The sequence below is a fragment of the Stenella coeruleoalba genome (assembly GCF_951394435.1).
Source record: "Stenella coeruleoalba genome assembly, chromosome: 3".
Lineage (NCBI taxonomy): Eukaryota > Metazoa > Chordata > Mammalia > Artiodactyla > Delphinidae > Stenella > Stenella coeruleoalba.
The window spans coordinates 88105282-88123559 of record NC_137148.1 but is presented as its reverse complement, the minus strand read 5'-3'; the positions used below and the strand labels follow the sequence as shown (position 1 = coordinate 88123559).

General features: G+C 43.0%; 1 long non-coding RNA gene across 1 annotated transcript in view; it reads right to left on the bottom strand.

Moving 5' to 3' along the window:
• The window catches only part of LOC307183820, a 97959-nt gene extending 80199 nt beyond the window's left edge, over positions 1 to 17760 (bottom strand). Inside the window, exon 1 of the long non-coding RNA XR_013827617.1 lies at positions 17639 to 17760. This is a non-coding gene — a long non-coding RNA (uncharacterized lncRNA). The remainder of the gene's footprint in view (positions 1 to 17638) is intronic.
• Between the last annotated feature and the right edge of the window lie 518 nt (positions 17761 to 18278).

Below are 18278 nucleotides of genomic sequence, written 5' to 3'. Positions count from 1 at the left end.
TGACTCAAACAACAGAAGTGTTTTTTCTCACAGTTCTGGAGGCTGGAAGTCTGAGAGCAAGGTGTCAGCAGGATTGGTTCCTCCTGAGGGTTGTGAGGAAGATTCTGTTCTGTGCCTCTGCCCTAGCTTTTTATGGTTTGCTGGCAATTTTTAACATTTCTTGGCTTGTAGAAGCATCACCCTAACCACTTCCTTCATCTTCATATGGCGCTATCCTTCGGTACATGTCTGTGTCCCAGTTTCCTTTTTTTATGACAGCCAGTGATATCTGATTGAATGACCTCATCTTAACTAATTATATCTGCAACAACCAACCCTATTCCGAATAAGGTCACATTCTGAGGTCCTGGGGGTTAGGAATTCAACATATTAATTTGGGCAGGGGGACACTAATCAACCCATAATACCATGTAATTCAAAATGTTATTTCTTTATAGGTCCAAAATCCAGCCTTCCACCTAAATCCTGACGACTCCATGAAGTCTCTCTCTTTCTTTGTAACCATATAGATGTCTGCCTTTACAGCCTAAAAACCTGCAATTGATTTTAGATGATCTTGCATTTTCCCCTGTTTCACGTGTGCAAATATCTCCAGAGCAAGTTCCTCAAAGCCTGGGATCACAGGAAACATAAGTCCAAGGCAGTATACATTTTACCTTCCCTTAATACGTGTTGACAGAACATCAGGTAATTTACACCCTCCTCCAGACTAAGTTCTAGAAGGGCAGTAGTTAACAGTCTTATAGAACTTTACAAATACACATTCCTGAGCCCCACACAGATCTAGAGAATCATATTTTGGGGTATAGAATCAAAAAGTCTGTATGTTCATAAGCTCCTTTTGTGATTTTGATGCAGCTATACTCACAGGACAGTACTCAGGAACCTCTAGGGTAGAATTCAGTTCCCAGGGAGTCTCTGACCACAGCTTGCCAAGTCCAATATCAGTTTTATGTATTTCTAATTCTTCTGGGGCAAAATAGAACATTATTTCTTAAAGCTCCTAGGCATGATATTGACAGAGATCCATGATTAAATATGTTTGGGAAATTGAGTTAATCAGAGTGAAATAAATTTACTTACTGTAGGACTTTTCAAAAATTTAAAAGGATAATGTACATTGTGAACTGCAGTAGAGAAGGATAGTATGAAACGCTTCCTATCTTCTTCTTTTATTTCTTTTTTGGCTGTGACAAGCGGCTTGAGGGATCTTACTTCCCCAACCAGTGATTGAAGCATTGGGTCACCAAGGAACTCCCTCTTTCTATCTTCTTTTACTAAAGAAAATTTTGTTTTTCCTAGAGTACCTCCTGACACCATTCTTCTTAAGCACATTTTGGAAAATGAAATGAAATCTGGTGCTATTTTCAAGAGGCCTAACTTCCATCTCCAACATATTATTCACAGAAGACCTCTTTGACTTTTTTCATCTATAAAGTTGAGGCAATTTGCTCCAAAATATTTGTAGACCTTGTAAAACTAGTTTACTTATTTTTGACTCACATTTGTCATGTTATTTAATATGAAATCTACTTTACTCTGGTGCCTTTGTTTCTTTCTATCACATTAGAGAGAAACTGAGTTTCCACCATTATAAGGTACTAGGCTAGGCACTTTTGGGGAAACTCATGAGAATGAATAATGACACCTCCCCTCAAGAAATCTCTCAGTCATGTCGGAGAGACAGACATGTACATATATTTTTATTTCTCTCTTCCCTCTGTCCCCTCTCTCTTCATATCTCCTATATTTGTCTCTGGTATTCAGAAGAAATATGTGCAGCAAAAGATGCAATAAAGTACTATGTTATTTCTCTATTTATCTTCATTATCTCCAGAGAGAAAATATGCCAATGTGAAAATCAATGAAAGGTTAACTGTCCCTTTCTCCTAATAAAGGAAATGTTTTAAATGGTTTCTTAGGAAAATTTGGCCTTGGATTCCTTTGTAAGTTCCTTTAAATTAAAATTAGCACAGAGAACAGAATGACAAGCAAATACAATGCCATAGGCAAGTTTGGAGTGACCCCAAAACCAGTTTCTGATATGAGAGAACTTCTGCATGTTGAGTGGATGACATAAAGGGAAAGTGGCTGTGCCCCTGCACCCTGCTGCCTATCTCTTCTCCTTGTGAGATGCTGCCATGTGCCCTGGGGTCATGATTCCAGACGCTGGAGGTTTGGTTTGAGGTCTTGAGAGTAGCCTGCTGAGCAGTGGTTCGCAAGAGATCAGTACCTCCCTTGAGGGTATGGTGGTCAGATTTAGCAAATAAAAATATAGGATGCCTAGTAAAATATGAATTTCAAGGAAATAATTTTTTTAGTGAATGTACATCCCAAATATTGTATAGGATATATTTATATTGAAAAATATTTTGTTTCTCTGAAGTTCAACTATAACAAAGCATCCTGGATTTAATCTGATAACCCTACTCTAGGGAGATTTTTTATAATTTGTGGAAGGAATTTTGTCACCACAGTGATGGAGGGAACAGGGATGCTAGATATTGTGCACGTGTTGACCAATCTTACACAATAGAAAATTGTCCTGTAGCCATATGACTTCTGAATAGCCCACTGGACACTCATGAAAACAAAGTAAATAGGGATAGTTTTAATGTATAATGAATTTAATATATAACAGAGTCTTTGAATCAGAATGCAACAACTATGTAAATTAAAGGATGATTTTACTTTGTTTTGTTCAGTATGTTACCAACAGTTGTTCATCACTCCAGAAAACCATATCACTTGTGGCAACAGTGCTGGTGGTATTTGAGTCACCAATATACCACACTTAAATTATTTGTAGCTGTCACCATCATAGTGATTCTATATGTGTGTGTGTGCATCACCAGATTCTTCATTATTCTTATAATATTGAGCCCAAATTCTTACCTATGAAAATACTGTATTATAAATTCCATTTATTTCTTTTACATTAAAATTAAGGCATAATATATTTTGTTCAAAATATTTGTGGAGATAGATCACATTACCTATGAATTTCATTTCAGAAGAGTAAGGGGAACTTGGGTCTGATAAGTTCGATTTCCACTGCTGAGGGGCCTTGGACCTGTTTTGCCTACCATGCAACGTGGATAGGCTCCGGTGGAAAAAAGAACTTTGAAGGAAGAAAGGTTCTAAAATTTTACAAGAAAAATCAAAATGGCATGACTACGCAAACATACTGCAATCACTTCACCTCTTCCTTTCATATCTCTCTAAATCCCTCTGAGAAACATATTGGAATTTCAATCTTGATTCTGCTTTGAACATTTTTTAAATGTTTTTTCCCCCTACGTTTTTGGACACTAATTACATCACTGCATGTTGGATATACTTCTTTGCATTAATCCAAGTTTTGTTTTATGAATTCTGATAGATCTAAACGGAAAAGAGATTCAAACCCTGAGGCTGCTTAGGATTTATTAATACCAATACTTCCATCAGCATAATGATAATGTTGATTAGAACTTTTAAAAAATCTACTTCTGAGTGAATACTTTGTCTCACCATGTAGAGGACAGACCTAGATCCTGAAGATATCTAAACATAATGATTACAATTCATATTCTAGGCTATTAAGCAATTTGTCTGGCAATTAACTATATGATTCCTTGAACCACTGTTATCATAATAAATAGCATTTGGGTAAAATCAATGTTGGGGATGCTATGAGGCTGTCCTAGACAGAAGAAGGGAAAAAATAGATGCTAGTGACAAAGAGAAGCAACAAAGAGGAAGGACAGCAATGAACCAGGGTGTTCTGGTTATCAATTGCTGTGTAATAAACTCCCCCCCACACAAGTTAGCAGCTAAAAACAACAGCCAACTTAATTATATCTCATAATTTTCGGGTCAGGAATTAAGGTAGGGTTCAGCTGCACAATTTTTCTGCTCCATGGGGCATCCACTAGAGTCACTAAGGTATTCAGCTGGAGGACGGGCTGATCTGCAAGGTTCAAGATGATCTATTTCATGTGCTCAATGCCTTGACAAGGAGGGTTGGAAGCTTAGGCTTGGCTGGGCCCCTTGTCCTCTCCATATGATCTTTTCTGCAGGGTAACTGAACTGTTTACATGGTGGCTTAGGGCTGCGAGAATGTTTCCTGTGACGTAGAAGTGGAAGCAGCCCAGAAACTAGTGCAGCATCATTTCTGCTGTATTATACTGGTCACTATCACAGGTGGTGCATAGACTTAGAGGGAAGGAAAATAAACATCCCCCCTCAATGGAAAAGGATCAAAGAATTTTTGGCCACTTAATCCACCAAATTTGAAAGAAAAAAAGAGGTTGATGGACACACGTTACACCTCCCCAAGATGCAAACTACCATGTCCATGCAGGAAAGACATTGAGAAAAGAGACAGAGGGAAATGGCCCAGTGCAAAATGAACAGTAAGGTCAGCAGAGGTAGTGCTACTGTGGTCCTGGAGGAACCTGACAAAGAGTTAAATTTACAATATCATGAAAGGTTATAGCATCTGTAACATGACAATGTCATGCTAGCTAGTACAAAAAAGTACAACAGGTTAATATTGTGAAGTATTATACTACCCATATTTTATTCCTATAAGATTACTTCTCCAAAGGCGCTCTTCAGAGTGAGGGAAGAACACAGGAAAGACAAACGTTTATATGTTCCCATTTGGACTTCTTCATTAAGTTCATGAAGTCCATTTCACACAAGAGTGTGAGTCAGGTTGTTTAGAGCCAGTAAGGACTTGCAGTTTTAAATGAGCCTGAACTTATGGGGAATCAAAAATAGAGGTTATAGGGCTTCCCTGGTGGCGCAGTGGTTGAGAGTCCACCTGCCGATGCAGGGGACACGGGTTCGTGCCCTGGTCTGGGAAGATCCCACATGCCGCGGAGCGGCTGGGCCCGTGAGCCATGGCCACTGAGCCTGCGCGTCCGGAGCCTGTGCTCCGCAACGGGAGAGGCCACGACAGTGAGAGGCCCGCGTACCGCAAAAAAAAACAAAAGGAGGTTATAAAATGGACCAAAGAATAGCAAGGATAAAGATATGATTGTTTTCTCAAGAACTGTGACATGTTATACCACTTGCACAGTTACTTTTAATATGTGAATACTGCAGAGACAGGAGGCATGTGGGCCAGAGAATTCTTTATTGACACAACCAGATCAACAACCAGAATAATGTTGCAGCATGAGTCCCCCAAACCTAGTCCCACAGGCTTCTCGATGAGAGCCATGGAAGCTTTTAACTCGTGTTGGCAGGGGTGGGGTTGGGTGAAGAATAATGGATTTTCTGTTTATGTACAGGAGAGAAGCTGCCTCTACTCTCCTCCCAAAACAAGAGAAGGGGAAAAAAAACTTTTGTTGCTTTGAGATGAGGATGAAAAGGATGCTGGGATCTTACCGTAACCATCTGGATTGTAAATAAAGTCTCTCCAGGAGTCAGAGAGCCTAGAGTGTTCCACCTAGAGAGGTCTCTGGCTTCATATATTTTTACAGATATATTCCTAGGAGCTAATCTGGGTGCCTATCTCCAGATATTTGGCTTTGGGAGGGATAAGAAAAGTTGTATTATCCTTTCTGATCAGAGCAATTAGCTACATCATTAGGGAACAAATGGCTACAGATCTAATCCTTATGATATGCGAAAATGTGTCCAGGGGAAATGGAAGCCAATATTCTCTATCTTTATATCATTTATATTTCTGTGTCTCAGGAAGCTCGGCTTTTTACGACAGCACTAAGGAATCCAGGGAAGTTTTATTTCCCCACCATGATGTAACAGTGGTTTCCTGACATGTAGGATGGCAATAAGAACACTTGGTAATCTGGGGGGTTCAGGTGGAGGTATATTTACAGGCAGCAAGACTAAGATAAATATGGTGCACAAGTCAATCAATTTTTACTGCTTTTAGCTTCATGTACAAGTAATCTGATCACAGAGGTGTAAGTAAATAGGATTTTCTTTTTTCCTCTCTAACAAGAAGTCTGAAGATAAGTAGCTCAAATCTGTACTCAATCATCAATGTCTCCTAGCTTATAACTGCTGCCTTAGTATGTGTCTTGCTGGTTACAAGATGCCCACTCTACATCCTGGCATCACATATGTATTTTAATCAACAAGGAAGAAGAAAGGCAAAGGCTAAAGGCACATGTCAGCTTTTTTTTTTCTAAGTCCTGGAAACAGTAACTTTTGAGAAGTTTACCCAGTAATTTTCAGTTATTATCTTATTGCCCATGCCTAGCAAAAAGAAGTCTGAAAAGGTAAATATTTGTACTAATAACTTTGATACCCTGAACAAAATTGGGTTTCTTTTAGCAAGGAGGACAGAAGGAAGAGCTATCAGAATCATAACCAGTAATGTCCCCCATCCCCTGATCCTCAGCCTAAGACTATGAAAATCCCAGGGGGTTTGGGAGTAGGCTGAAAGTGGAAGAGATTTCTGCTCCACTTCCTGTCTGGAACTGTGGGAGGAGACTCACTCTCAGTTTGCTAGCATTGTCACAGGATGGATGGGCACGAAGGGTAGAGTGTTGTGTTTAGGCAAAGAGGGGAGCTGGGGACTAAAAGAGGCCCCAGGTGGGGTGAAGAAGATGCAGAAGATATGGACCTGCTCACCAGAGGCTCTGGCAGAAACAACAAACATCAGCATCATATTTCCGTCCAAGCCCCCCAACCAAATGTGACCAGGTACATCAGCAGCAGATGAAGCGCTACAGAGGCTGATCTCTAAAGAGCCAGTGGAGGTTGACGAAGAGCTGAGGCCAGACTATAGACCACATACACTGCCCCAACATAAGTAATGATACATAAGCTCCCCCTGCACCCCGGTACCATTGGGGGGATGGAAAGATAGGCTATGAACTCTGAACCGTATGGCTCTAAACCCTAAACTGAACCTAATTAGCTGAGAGACTAATTTTTAAACTGAATGTGACTAAATTATCTTTAATCTGTAAGGTCACGATTATTTTTCCCACCATCTGAAGAAATGGTAAGTGGGGATAGGGTGGGGTCCTGAGTCATTTGAATTCAATCATAAAGATATAAAAAAGGTACATTTCTACACACTTGAATAGTATATAAATTTAAAATCTTTAATCATGGGTAAGTCTATGATTATGGTGTGAAAGGCATTAAACATTAGAAATAAGTGTCTGACCATTTTTGATATCTAAGTGAAGTGTGATGATGAAGCTAATTCCTCTATTTAGGCAAACATTGACTTAGCCTCCCATGAACAGATGCTGTGCTTTACTCAATGGCCAGATTTTAAGTGGTAAAGTGGAGGTGCAGACTGTCTCTGGAGGGCCCTGAGCATGAGAGAGGGGACCCCCACAAAGATAACTAAAGCAAGACAGCTCCTGTGCATTCAGGTTCTGAGTAAGGAGACTTACAGGGCATGCATTAGGCTGAGGAATTCTCAGCAATTTGTGGGGGAAACAGTGGACAATATTTCTGCCTCAGTACCTAGGTCACTCCTAGAGAAAGGAAGAAAGAGAATGTTTCTCAAGACTTAGCTGTCACTATAAGGAATTCTTAAGAGGAAGCAATAGAAGAGAAAGATGATAAGAAAATAATAATGATTACAAATACTTATAATAGCTATTATTGGCTATAAATTTCTACTCTGTGGGAAACATGAAAATAACAGTTATTTATCATCTTCAGTTCTCACAATGATTCCTGCAAGGTAGGTATTTTTATCCCCACTTTTGCATATGAGGAAACAGATTCAGGGAGATTAAAGGCACTTTTAACCAGTGGTGGCCAGTGAGTCCAATGCCAAAGCAGGGCTCTTTTCACTATACCAGTACATATACGGCTACTGCACAGAACCAGGGAAACAGTCTTTGGTCATTTATCCAAATCCCCTCACTCTGAAAGTGGGGAGAGGTTGTAAGAGACAAGGACTGGTGTTTTGCTCCTTGTCCCTAAATACCCCACCTCCCATTCTTCTCAAAAAGGCAGTGCCCGAAGGTCCCTGTGCTTACATCTGGGTTCCTAACCAACAAAATCTGGGTTCATAAGCGGGAGGAATAGTATCTTAAACAGACAGTTTTGTGGTAACAGCAAAAGCCTCTTGATTCCTAAAAGATGCAGTCAGTCTTCCCGGTATGAACACAGTGAACTTTCTGGAATTCATAACCAATTACATGTGCATTGGGATTTTTCCACTACATTCTTTGAGATACTCCCTCTCAACCTCATAATAAGTGATGTCACCCCTGGGGGGACCACCAGGGAGCACAGGGATTTCATGTGTCTTAAATCTGTGTCCAGATATAGTGTAACTAAGTCATATTACAGTATTTATAAATACTTAACTCATTATTTTCTTTGGATGACTGGAGTGTAGCACTAAAAAAAAATCCAAACTTCAATTTTTGGTTTATTTCCCAGAATAGAACTCATTACATCCAAAGCTTTATGAGTCCCTTCTGGAAGATAAGGACAAATCACATCTTACTCACCACAAGGAAAACAACCATTGAAGATACCCTGTGGCTTACATCTCTTATATCTAACTTCCTCCCTTTGTCCAAATTCCTAAGGTTTCCATGGGGTGAAAAGATCGGGGAGTTTGGATGGGAAGGAGAGAATTACAGTGCAGGACAAGAAAGTTTATGTCACTAGCTGACTCAATTTAAGAGGATCTGATGCTTGGGAATTGATATTCCAAATATTTTGAGCTTTTCATATAAAAAAATAGAAAGAATGTGGTATTTATTGACATGTTTCATGAACTAAATTTAAAACTTTGCTGTCAGAGACTCTTGAAGTAATTTATAACTCGGCCCACACTGAAGTATCCAAAAATATGGATCTATAATGGGATAATGTCATCCCTTGTGCTGCCCACAGGACCCTCAAAAGCGATCTTGTAAGAAGGGAATAATCCCAAAATGGCAGGATCAAGCCTGGTCTTGCTTTCACAGCAGGACGAGTCACAATGTTTTAGGGGGTCAAACACACCTGAGCCTGATCTGGGCTGGATCTGGCAGATGAGTTCTGCTAGAAAGAATTTCTGGAGTAAACTGAAGCAAACTTAGCTTGGTGGGACAAGACCAAAGCCAAATGATGGGTACAGAGAACAGATTCCAGTCGCCTAGAGAGGGAATGAAAAGTGCTGGGTGGGGTTTAGGGCAGGATTCTAGTACCAGTAGGACAAAATAAGAAACCAAAGCAAAAGCCCAGTTATAAGCAGTGTACGCCACCAGGGTGAAGGGGAAAGTCTGCAGCCTTGTAAGGCCAAGACCGCCTGGAAGCCATTCTAGGTGCCCAAGACCATGCCACAGCTGGGAAAGATACATTTAATAGGTTCATGAGGTTGGTTCATGGATGGATGAGCAAAGAGATTGCTTCATTCCACAACTCCAAGGGGCATGTGTATGGTACCCCTTGGCACTGCCCAGCAGACAGGATTCAAAGGGAACACAATGTGAATGGTGTCCACTGGAGTCATCCCATGTGGTAGCCCTGAGCAGAAGATACCTAGTCCACACATTTAAGTACAATCCTTAGCCTGGTGCATATAGAGCAGAAGGTACTGACTGTATATTTCCATTTATTTGTGCACATTTGGACTGATTTAGAAATAATTCTAAAACCTCTTGCTCCACGTTGAGCATAGCACGTTGCTGAAAGTGAAGAGGCAGGGAAGCAGTTCTGTTGAAGCAAAATTTATTTGTTGGAGGTAAGGGTTGTGACTTTTGAATACTGATGTGTTTTGTTTCTCACTTTAAATTTTTTTTTTTTTTAGACCGAGGAAGAACAATTTATCTTTTTTATTATTAAAAAAATTTTTTTTCTCTTTTTCAATAGATTTTATTTGTTTGTTTGCTTGTTTGTTTATTGGGCGTGCTGGGTCTTCCCTGTGGCATGCAGGCTTTCTCTAGTTGCGGGGAGCGAGGGCTACTCTTCGCTCCGGTGCATGGGCTTCTCATTGCGGTGGCTTCTCTTGCTGCGGAGCACAGGCTCTAGGTGCGCAGGCTTCAGTAGTTGTGGCTCACGGGCTTAGTTGCTCTGCGGCATGTGGGATCTTCCCGGACCAGGGCTCAAACCCATGTCCCCTGCATTGGCAGGCAGATCCTTAACCACTGAGCCACCAGGGAAGCCCTCACCTTTAAATTTACTTGTACAAGTTTCTCACATGAGCCTGGAAATATTTACACAAGGAAAATCAGCAACCAGCTAAGCAGTGAAGCCAAGCCGGCCTGAAAATTTGAACCCAGGGCATTTCCTTGACAGAGACCACAACATCTGGCTAATGGAGCATGTTTATTTCCTTCTATTGCTATGTCTTCAGAGTGTGCCTGTCTGTCACTCCTCACATCAATAAATTACATTTTTATTCTGGTGTCCAACTCACCTTCCACTCACCCTGGAATGATAAACTACAATCTGAAGAGTTGTAAAGGTTTGCCCAGAAAATAATTCTCACTCAGATTTTCTTCTGGCTTCTTGTCTGGCCCAGAATCTGAGGCTATAATTGATTAAGGTTGGTCATGACAGCACAAAGCTAGAGCTGTGATCACTCAACATCCCTTCATCTGAGAAAATAAATCAAGGGCAGCAGCACCATGTGGCAGGGAAGTAAGGTATCCCAGAGCTATTTCTGTGCAAGCTGGGAGAACAAGTCAGTGTCCCACAGAGCTTGAGTCTCTCAATTTCATTTTCATAATCAGGTTAGCTGCTTTTCAAAGATGCACTGTGACACTCACATAGGGGAAAGCTTGTGTTACTTGGCTCAGCTAAATACGCTGACGGTGAAAGGGTTAGGAAGGCACTTCCCCCTTTTTTTTCCTTAGTGAATTGAAAGGCACTTTGAAAATATATTTAGTGTCTTTGAACTTTTCTGTGCTCACTGCTGGTAGCATTTATAAAAGCCACATGGTGATAGAGAAGCCTCGTTCCCAAAAGCAAGCTGAGATGAGTGAAAATAATGATCTAAATAAATATTCTGTCCTGGTTTGGATGACAAGGCAGGTTGAGATGACAGCGGATCTCAGTTATCAGAAACCTAGGACTCCCCTTTGAGGCCTTCCTCTCCCTCTGTACCCCTTTCAATCCTTTATGAAGCCCTATTGATGTTACCTCCTAAATATCTCTTGAATCCATCCATTGTTTCCATCTCCACCACGAATACCTAGACTTCAGCTTTCCCTTGGACACACACACACCCCCCACTCCCAATCCATGGTCTCCTTTCTCTTATTCCTGTGCTATCATAGTCCGTTCCTCACACGGTAGCCAGAGAGGTCTTTTTATAACATCGATCAAGATATGTAACTCTCCTGAATCAAATCCCTTTATTGGCTTCCTTTCACACTCCAAATAAAATCTAAACTCCTTACCACGGCTTTCAAAGCCCTTGATTATCTGACATCTGCCTCTCTCCATTTTCATTTCCTACAACTCTCCCATCATTCATGTTGGTCCAAACACACTGACCTTTATTCTGCTCCTTCTACTTGGCACTTCTCTCTCTGTCTAGAACGTGCTTCCTTCTGATCTTGACTCCTTTGTAACACTCAGGTAATCTGATTTAAACGTCCACTCCATAAACAGTCCTTCCTGATCACCAATAGATTTTCACTCTCTGACAAATCTGTCACATTTTGTAGATTACTTAATCATTTATCCATTTGTTGTTAACCTCCAACAGACTATAGGCTCCAGAAGAACAAGTAGCTCACCCTTGTGCCTAATTTTAACCGGCACCTAGTAGGCATTCAATAAACATTTATTAAATGGAATGAAGTAAATGAATGAAGGAATGACATTCTGGTTTTAGCCCCTGACTCCAAGGTGCTGGAGTTATTGTCCTAGTTATTAGGTTAACCTGCTGCCCAGTGTTACATTATCTGGCTTTCCTCTCAGACAATTTGATATTTCAGTTATTTCCTGAAAATAACTTGGAGATGCCCCTGATTTGTCCATCTACTGCTTTGATTCCTTGGATACCACTCATTCTTTCACGTTAAGCAAAAACAAGTAATTGTTGCAGAGGTCTCTGTATTTTGCAGCTGCTCTTTTGTAAGATGCACTTTTCCCAAATAAAACAATTTTAAAAACAAAACAAAATAAAAACCTGTCCAAGAGACAATTTGGCATTTTAGTCACCTTCTGACCTATTCTGCTTTGACTGAGTTTGGCTTAAGACAGTGGACTGAGCCTATGTATGGGGGCCTGACAATGAGTACCTATGATCCTTATCCAGGTTTACTAGCTAACAATGGAAAAGGATGGTGCAACAGATTAAAGATTGTCACAAATTCATTGACCCTAATCCTCGGTATATGTCTGGGAGAACATGTCTACTCCCCATGGATCGGGGTGTGTTCTGTGATTGCTTTGGCTGAAGGAATACATTGGAAGTAGTGTTACTGGCAAAGCCCATCAACAATTCCCAGGAAATAAAAATCGGATTTGGGTAATAAAGTCTAATTTATTTTCCTTTGTGCTTAGTCTAGTTTCACTTGCACACAGGGTACCACGTGCAGAGGCCTTGCACCCAGCACTTCAGACCAGAGTTCCTGGTGCAAAATGGCTAAGCTTAGCACTGTAGCTCAGCAGACCATGTGCAAAAGCACTGTACATGACACTGCAATTCAAGATGCCCTAGGGGCCCCCTTCATACCAGACCCCTCCCTCAGAACCCAGTCCAGCAAGTACATGAAGCAGGAATCATTACCAGCAAGGGCCCAACAACCTGCCAGGAAAAGAACACCCTTTGAGACAAGTTGCCCATGGAGAAGGAAGGTTCATCCAGATACACACCCTATTTACCACTTGTGATCTGTATAACTGGGAAAGTCAAAGTAAGTGTTGAGGAAAGATCCAGAGAGGCTTCTGAACCTGATTAGGGGAAACTTTCAGACCCATGACCCCACCTGGGCTGATAGCGAGAGCCACCTCAATGTACTCCTAACAGGTGAAGAAAAGGCCACAATCTTTTCAAAAGCCCAAGAGGAAGCAGACAACAAAACAGAAACGATGCAAGTCATAATATTTTCAGATGGGGGAATCAAATGGTGCCGGATAATGAACCCAGCTGGGACCACTGAGACAACGGAGAATGGGGTGGAAGACAGAGACTGATCCATTATAAAAATATGATCCTAAAGGGAATCCAGGCAGCAGGAAAGAAACCTGTCAATTGGAATTGAAGGAAATCCATCGGAGCCAACAGAAAACCCTTCGGCATTCCTAGAGCACCTGAGGGAATGTCTCCAAATCTATACTAACAATGGCCCTGTGTAATCATCAGAAGGGAACACAATCCTGAGGTCATATTTCATTTCCCAAACTGCCCCAATATTAGACATAAACTTCAGAAACTGGAAATAGAACCAGATAACCCTATCTTTGGCTGCGGTTGCCTACTAGGTGTTTAAAAACGGAGATATAGAGGAGGAAAAGTCAGAGGATAAAAAGGCCTGGATGTAAACCCACCTTCTGGCTGTTGCCCTCCAATGTCAACTGGTAGGTACAGGAACCTTGACTAACTGCCCACGGAGCCTCTACTCCAATGAGTGACCTCCGCCCCCCACTGAGGGACAGCAGGCCAAGGAAACTAGGACCTGGTCAGCACACCATATGTAGACAAGAGGGACACTGGAAGAGAGAATGCCCTCCTCACCCCCAAAGGGGGACAGAATTGGCAGTTCCCGGCCACTCCCCTTGAAGGCAGATGGTCCAAATCAATGAAGGATGATGGGCCCAGGGGGTCCTAAGCTGGCACTTCAAATGACCTCTGAGGAGCCCTGGGTGACACTGGAATAGGGAGAAAGCCTGTTGAATTCTTAGTCAACACCAGTACCACTTACTTGGTTCTGAACACAAGATCAGGCAAACTCAGTCATTATGGGGCTATCAGGGAAGGCCCAAGAATAGGCTTTCATAGAGCCACTAGAATGCAAATTGGATGAACAAACTCTTACCCATTCCTTCTGATATGTTCCCAAATGCCCTATAACCCTTCTAGGAAGGGATAGCTGACATAAATTGGGGGCTACTATCCACCTGATGGAAGACAAACTGGAGATTGCCGTCCCCTTAGACAAAGGGCACAAGATGATAATGTTAATGGCTGAGGACAAATCTCCCCAGCCAGAGCAAGTCAACTTCTACAGAGTAAATCCTGAGCTCTGGGCCCAGAGACAGGTAGGATGAGCTGTAGGAGCTGGTCCCATAATAGTCCATTTAAAACCCAGACATACACGGCTCAATAGAAAACAGTATCCTCTCTGTCAGGAGGACTTTTGGGGCATTGCTCCTGTTATACAGGGCCTAATTGACCAGGGCCTACTAGATCATGCCAATCAGGATGTGATATCCCCATTCTCCCTGTAAAGAAACCCAATGGGGAATACCAAATGGTGCTGGACCTCAGGGCAGTCAAGGAAGCCATCGAGGATATACATCCAGTGGTCCCCAATCCCTACACCCTGCTGGCCACTCTACTGTACACTAGCACCTGGCATTCTGTATTAGATGTAAGAGATGCCTTCTTCTGTATTCCATTAGCCTCAGAGTCACAGGAAATTTTTAGTCTTGAATGGGAGGACCCAAACATGCAACAAAAACAACAACACTGCGGGACAGTCCTTCCCCAAGGGTTCAAAAATTCCCCCACCATCTTTGGGGAAACTTTAGATAAAGACCTAAAAGATCTACGTCTGGAGAAGGAACCTTCCTCCAGTATGTAGATGACATTCTGATGGCCAGTCCTACTAAGAGGCCTCTGACAAAAATACTGTAACCACCCTGAACCACCTGGCTGATAAAGGATATACGGTGTCCAAGAAAAAGGCTCAAATATCACAAACTAGGGTGACCTATGTAGCATCCATTTTCACAGAAGATCAGAGAAAGCCATCCCAGGAAAGGAAAGAAGTCACTTGCAGCATTGCCCGTCCTAAAACTAGAAGACAGCTGAGGGGTTTCCTGGGGGATGGCCTGTTGGCCGCATCTGGATCCCTAACTAGGGTCTAATAGCAAGGCCTCTATGTGAAAAGTTGAAAGGAAAGGATGATACTACTTTTGAATGGAACCCAGAATGCAAAGGGATCTTTCAAGAATTGAAAAAGCAATTATTTCAGGCCCTTGCCCTGGCCCTCTCAGATTTAGCTACATCTTTTGATATTGACATTCAGGAGAGAAGGGGAATCACCCTCAGGGCGTTAGCTCAAAAACTGGGACTCCTCACTCAGATGATGGCTTATTTTTCTGAAAAATTAGATCAAACCACTAATGGATGGCCTACTTTCCTACGGGCAGGAGCAGCTACTACCACCCAGCTAAAGGAGGCTGAAAAGTTAACGTTTGGTCAGCCAGTCACTGTATAGACTCCACCAGGTTCAGGCTTTAGTAAGTTCTAAGGGAACAGAATGGCTGTCCCCCAGAAGGTCGATTCAAGGTCAGGCTATGCTTTTAGACAACCCAGTGGCTACCACAGAAACCCGTCACATGCTAAATTCTGCCACCCTGCTACCCACAGAAACGGAGTCCCCGGAGCGTGATTGTATAGAAACCGCAGTCACGATTGATTCCAGTCTCCCAGCCTAGGAAGTAAACCTCTCTCAAATGCTGAAGAGGAGTTGTTCACAGACAGGAGCAGTTTTATGAGAGAGGGAAAAAGGCTGGTGGGATATGCAGTGGCCTCCCAGACCCAAGTCATAGAGGTGGGAAGCCTACGCCCAGGGACTTCTGCCCAAAAGGCCAGGCTGATAGCCTGCACCCAAGCCTCAGAGCTCAGGACAGGGAAGATTTTAAATGTTTACACAGACTCCCGGTAGGTGTATGCCATCCTACGTGCACTCAGAGCTATTTGGAAGGAAAGAGTTATGCTTAATGAGGAGAATAAGCAGGTGAAACATGGCTTAAACATATTGAGACTCCTAGAAACAGTGCAGCTTCCAATAAAGGTGGCAGTGATTCATTGTAGGAGTCACCCAAAGTGGGATGCAGAGGTAATAAAGGAAAATAACAAAGAGGACACGACTGCCAAAAGGGTGGCCCTAGAACCACTAACTTGGCAACTACCTCTCATTCCTCAAAGGCCAGATCCATCCAATTACTCCCCAATCTACACAAAGGAAGAATTAGACAAAGCCTGAAAACGGGACTTCAACAGAGATCTAGGAGGCCATGTGTGGCTAGTTAATGATCATGGGCAATACTTCTTTCCCCAGGCTACAGCTTGTCAAGCCATCAGGGAGGCTCATCAAGGAAATGACTACAGGAGGGAAGCCCTATATAATTGGCCAGTTGAGGTCATGGTAATTCCTGGGATGAAAAGTATAACCAGTTGAATAGTTGAGACACACCCCATCTGCACAATAAACAACCCCAACATTAGACACCCCCACCTGGAGAGGTCCCCAGATAAGGCCCATTCAGACCAGACGAACATATCGTGGGGAAGATTGCCAAAATGATTTCACTGTCATGCCAAGAGTACCGGGAAATTTCAGGTATCTCTTGGTGCAAGTAGACACAACTTCTGGACAGACAGAAGCATTTCCTGCTAGAACTGAAATGGCAGCTGAAGTGGCCAAAGCATTACTGAAAGAAATAATCTCCAAGTCTGGGCTTCCAGGATCCCTACAAAGTGAGAATGATTTAGCATTTGTGTCTCAAGTGATGAAGGGGATAATCAATACCCTGGACATAAAATGGATCTTGAACTCATCCTGGAGACCTCAATTGTCTGGGCAAGTAGATAGATTCAATTAGAACTTGACACAGGCCTGAGCCCAGCTATATCAGGAAACCCAAGAAAATTGAATTAAGTTGTTTTTGATTGTCCAGCTCTGCATGTGGTTAACCCCAAGGAATAAGTTAAAGTTAACTGCATTTGAACTCCTGTATGGTAGATCCATTCCCCAAGCCTGAGAAAAGAGACCCGTTAAACCCCTTGAAGTGGAACAACTCAAGTATGCCCTCAGGTAGGAGCAACCATGAAAGGTCTCACTGAATATGGTAACCAGGTGCTGTGTGCACCCACTGACCTGCCTCTCCACCGCTTCTGCCAGGAGACTGGGTGCACCTAAAAAACCTGGAAAACTGTCAGCCTGCAAGACCCACTCACCCCTAAGTGGAATGGACCCCACCTGGGGATCCTAACCACCCATGCTGCCCTGAATGTGCAGGGGATCATTCCATGGGGACATCACACTCAAGTGAAGAGGGTCCTGAGCCCCAACCTCCAGAAGGACAACCTGGGGCCATGCCCCGCCTTGACCATTTGTGTGAACCTCTGACCTGAGGCTTCTCTTCCAGAAAAACAACGAAAGTGTGACCAGGGAGATTCAGGCCGTGGCAGTGAGCCTCACCATCAGGGCACACTTGTGCCTACAGGGGAAAGACCTAGATATCTTCATTTTTAGGAAAAATTTGACTTGTGACCATTATTCTCTTGCTAATATTTGGGCCATGTATCTTAAATTGTCTGGCATTCTTTGTCTCCGAAAGGTTAGACAAATGGTGGTTATGACGACACACAGACCCAGCAGGAAATAGTTTCAGAAGACTACCTCACCCCTCAGCACCCCTCAATAATGAGGGGCAGGACAAAAGGCGGAGGAGGGATTTGTTACCATTAACAATTCTTGGGAAATAAAAGCAGAATCTGGGTAATAAAATAAAGTCTAACCTTTCTTTCCTTTGTGCTTGGTCCGGTTTCACTTGCTCACAGGGTGCTGCGTGTGAAGGCCTTGCACCTGTCGCTTCAGACCAGAGCCCCTCACGCCAACCGGCTCCTCCCGAAACCTCAGCCCCGTGCGACATGTGCGCAAGCGCTGTGCACGACACTGCACTTCAAGATGGCGGCGGCTGGCCGAGCGCAGGGATACTGTGCCGCCGCTTTGGTCTAGAGCGCGGGAAGCAGCCCACCGGCGCCCGACCTGTGAGAACTCCGCCTCCTCCCTTCCCCAGGGAAAATAAACCTATAAAGCAGCCGCACCTGGGGCCTTTTAGGGGCGAGCATGTACTCTAGCGCGGAGCTTAAACCTCTCTGTTATTTGATCAAAGAATAAAGCTTCGCTTTGCTTGTGGATGGAACTGGGTCTCGTTCACTTGGCAAGAAGGACACTGGGCAGGAGGACCCTTGTAGGAAACCGACCCTGGAGGGTTGTTAACAGTAACACTGTGCCAGTATCTGGGTCCAGGCCTCTTAAGAAACTGGTAGGTTTCACTTCCCGCCGTGGGGAACACACTCTCTTAGAGCCCTGAGCCACCATGTAGGAAGTTCAACTACCCTGTGGAAAGACCACGTGGAGAAGCTCTCAAACTAA